The sequence below is a fragment of the Salvelinus sp. IW2-2015 genome, unplaced genomic scaffold (assembly GCF_002910315.2).
Source record: "Salvelinus sp. IW2-2015 unplaced genomic scaffold, ASM291031v2 Un_scaffold330, whole genome shotgun sequence".
Lineage (NCBI taxonomy): Eukaryota > Metazoa > Chordata > Actinopteri > Salmoniformes > Salmonidae > Salvelinus > Salvelinus sp. IW2-2015.
The window spans coordinates 1-4,150 of NW_019942540.1; the positions used below are offsets into that span (position 1 = coordinate 1).

At 42.9% G+C, this 4,150-nt stretch overlaps 1 pseudogene; it reads left to right on the plus strand.

The window, feature by feature from the left end:
- The first annotated feature begins 438 nt into the window (after window positions 1–438).
- The window catches only part of LOC112068238 (NLR family CARD domain-containing protein 3-like), a 13,065-nt pseudogene continuing 9,353 nt past the window's right edge, over window positions 439–4,150 (plus strand).

Here is a 4,150-nt window from a genome sequence, read left to right on the forward strand (position 1 = left end):
ATAGTACCACAAAGACAAGCCTGAGAAGGAGGTATGAATGTGTGATAGAAGGCATCGAAACAGCAGGGAACCAAACTCCCCTCAACAGGATTTACACAGAGCTCTACATCACAGAAGGAGAGAGTGAAGGTGTTAACAATGAACATGAGGGTGTGGCAGCTAGAGACGGCATCCCAGGACACCAACCTCACATGACACAGCAATCCACTGCAATGACATCTTAAACCTTACTGCCAAGAGAGACGCATCAGAACTGTGCTGACGAAAGGGCATCGCTGGCATCGGAAAAACTGTCTCTGTGCAGAAGTTCATCCTAGACTGGGCTGAAGGGAAGGCAAACCAAGATGTGGACATCATATTTGTGCTTCCTTTCCGGGAGCTGAACTTGATCAAAGATCTCCAGTACAGTATCTCAGACTTTTAAATGACTTCCCACAGAACTAGACATAGGCAATGCAGAGAAGCTCACTGCCTGTAATGCCATGTTCATCTTTGATGGTTTGGGATGAAAGCAGACTTCCATTGGATTTCCAGCACAATGAAAGGGTGTCTGATTTCACCCAGACATCATCTGTTGATGTTCTGCTGACAAACCTCATCAAGGGGAATCTGCTTCCTCTGCTCTCCTATGGATAACCTCCGACCAAGCACAACCAATCAGATCCCCCATAAGTGTGTTGACCAGGTGACAGAGTTACGAGGGTTCAATGACCCACAGAAGGAGGAGTACTTCAGGAAGAGATTCAGTGATGAGGACTGGCCAGCAGAATCATCTCACACATAAAGACATCAAGGAGCCTCCACATCATGTGCCACATTCCAGTCTTCTGTTGGATTTCTGCAATAGTCCTTGAACACATGTTGAGTACAGACAAGAGGAGAGAGATTCCCACCACTCTGACTGAGATGTCCATACACTTCTGCTCATTCAGACCAGCCTGAAGAACCAGAAGTATCAATGGAAGAGATGAGGATGGATCAAGAGGAGCTCATAGGAGTCAGATAAGGAAGTTCTTCTGAAGCTGGGGAAGCTGGCGTTTGAAAATCTGGAGAAGGGTAATCTTCATGTTCTATGAAGAAGACCTGAAAGAGGCCGGCCTTGATGTCAAAGAAGCCTCAGTGTACTCAGGAGTGTGCACACAAATCTTTAAAGAAGAGTCTGTGTTATTTCAGAGAGTGGTGTACTSCTTTGTTCATCTGAGCATTCAGGAGTTTCTCTCAGCTGTCTACATGTACCATTGTTACACAACCAAGAACATGGATGCACTGAAGCCCTTCCTCAAGAGAAAGTCTAGAGCTGCGTCTGAAGAGCTAACCTTGGATGAGCTGCTGAAGAGTACCGTGGATAAAGCCTTGGAGAGTAAGAATGGACACCTGGACCTTTTTGTCCGCTTCCTTCATGGCATGTCACTGGAGTCCAATCAGAAACTCCTACGAGGTCTGGTGACACAGACAGAAAGCAGTCCAGAGAGTGTCAAGAAAACAATCCGATCCCTTAAGGTGATGGAGAGGAGTTACATGTCCCCTGAGAGGTGCATCAATCTCTTCCACTGTCTGATAGAGATGAAAGACCATTCAATACAGAAGGAAATCCAAGAGTACTTGAGGTCAGAGAACAGATCCAAAAACCTCACACATGCTCACTGCTCAGCGCTGGCCTACATGCTGCAGATATCAGAGGAGGTTCTGGATGTGTTTGACCTGAAGGAATACAAGACATCAGATGAGGGTCGTAGGAGACTGCTCCCAGCTGTGAGTGGCTGCAGGAAAGCTATGTTAGTATTCATGTAAATATCACCCACCAAAATAAATTGTAGCTATAGCAGTATTTAAATTGGCTGACTGGCTCTGTAAGTAATCATGTGACTATCCCTCAGTATAAACTTAACTGTATGTAGGAACATCATTATTGTAATCAGCTGAATTAACTTTCTATCCGCTGAAACTCTTGAACATATTATAATATAAACTGATCATAAAAGTTGCATTCAGTCATGACACATTATTTGTGCAACCTGTCTGTCATTATATTTCTTCTGTGTTGGCAGACTAACTGGCTGTAAACTCACAGACACATCCTGTAAAGTGTTGGCCTCAGTTCTCAGTTCAAACCCCTCACACCTGAGAGAGCTGGACCTGAGTAACAATGACCTGAAGGATTCAGTAGTGAATCTGCTCTCTGCTGGACTGGGGAATCCCCACTGTAAACTGGAGACTCTGAGGTCAGTATTATATATAGTGTGGATTGTATACTCAATATAATTTAAATCTGATACCTCACCGTCTGTCTTTTGACTGATTCTGCTTTTTAAACTGGTCTGGTCAGTCTACTCAAATATTTGTAATGTACATTTTTCTCTTTACACACATAGTCCACACCATATGTGTTTGGACAGTGAAGCTTACAGTTTTAAATTTGACGGCATGCTCCAGCATTTTGGATTTGAGATAAAATGTTTCATATTAAGCAACAGTACAGAATGTCACCTTTAATTTGAGGGTATTTTCATTCATATATGTGTTACTGTTAAGAAAGGATAGCACTTTCTGTACGTAGTTCTCCCATTTGAAGAGTCTAAATTATTTGGACAAATTCACTTATATTGTATTAAAGTATTCATAAGTTCAGTATGTGGTCCCATATTCCATTCCTGCAGTGATTACATCAAGCTTGTGATTCTACTAACTTGTTGAATTCATTTGCAGTTTGTCTTAATTGTGTTTTGGATGTTTTTCCTAATAGAAACTGAATGGTGAATAATGTCCTCTCATTTTGGAGTCACTTCACTTGTATTGTCAGTAATGTTTCTGAACACTTCTACATTCATGTGGATGCTACCATGATTATGAATAATCAGGACTGAATCGTGAATAAAGATAAATGAGAAAGTTACAGAGGCACAGAAAAATCTACCCTCCCATGTTATTTGTGCTGTTGTCTGTGCCCAATAATGTTTTTCCCCTGTTTTGTTTTGCTGCCAGGTTGTGTTGCTACTGTTACATATGCTCTGTTGCTACCATGTTGTTGTCATGTTGTGTTGCTACCATGGGCATCTGCGAGAACACCAAGATTGGCAAATTCGCCACTGGCGCCCTGTGCTCTTTCACAGATGAAAGCAGGTTCACACTGAGCACATGTGACAGACGTGACAGTCTGGAGACGCCGTGGAGAACGTTCTGCTGCCTGGCAACATCCTCCAGCATGACCGGTTTGGCGGTGGGTCAGTCATGGTGTGGGGTGGCATTTCTTTGGGGGGCCGCACAGCCCTCCATGGCTCGCCAGAGGTAGCCTGACTGCCATTAGGTACCGAGATGAGATCCTCAGACCCCTTGTGAGACCATATGCTGGTGCGGTTGGCCCTGGGTTCCTCCTAATGCAAGACAATGCTAAACCTCATGTGGCTGGAGTGTGTCCAGCAGTTCCTGCAAGAGGAAGGCATTGATGCTATGGACTGCCCGCTCGTTCCCAGACCTGAATCCAATTGAGCACATCTGGGACATCATGTCTCGCTCCATCCACCAACGCCACGTTGCACCACAGACTGTCCAGGAGTTGGGGATGCTTTAGTTCAGGTCTGGGAGGAGATCCTCAGGAGACCATCCGCCACCTCATCAGGAGCATGCCCAGGCGTTGTAGGGAGGTCATACAGGCACGTGGGGGCCACACACACTACTGAGCCTCATTTTGACTTGTTTTAAGGACATTACATCAAAGTCGGATCAGCCTGTAGTGTGGTTTTCCACTTTAATTTTGAGTATGACTCCAAATCCAGACCTCCATGGGTTGATAAATTTGATTTCCATTGATAATTTTTGTGTGATTTTGTTGTCAGCACATTCAACTATGTAAAGAAAAAAGTTTTTAATAAGAATATTTCATTCATTCAGATCTAGGATGTGTTATTTTACTGTTCCTTTATTTTTTGTGCAGTGTATATATATATTTGTAATAATGAACTTACAACAATACTGATTGAATAATGAACACTTTTATTTTAACTTAATATAATACATAAATAAATCAGTTAAGCCTCAGATAAATAATGAAACATGGTCAATTTTGTTTAAATAATGCAAAAACAAAGTGTTGGAGAAGAAGTAAAAGTGCAATATGTGCTATGTAAGAAAGCTAACGTTTAAGTTTCCTGCA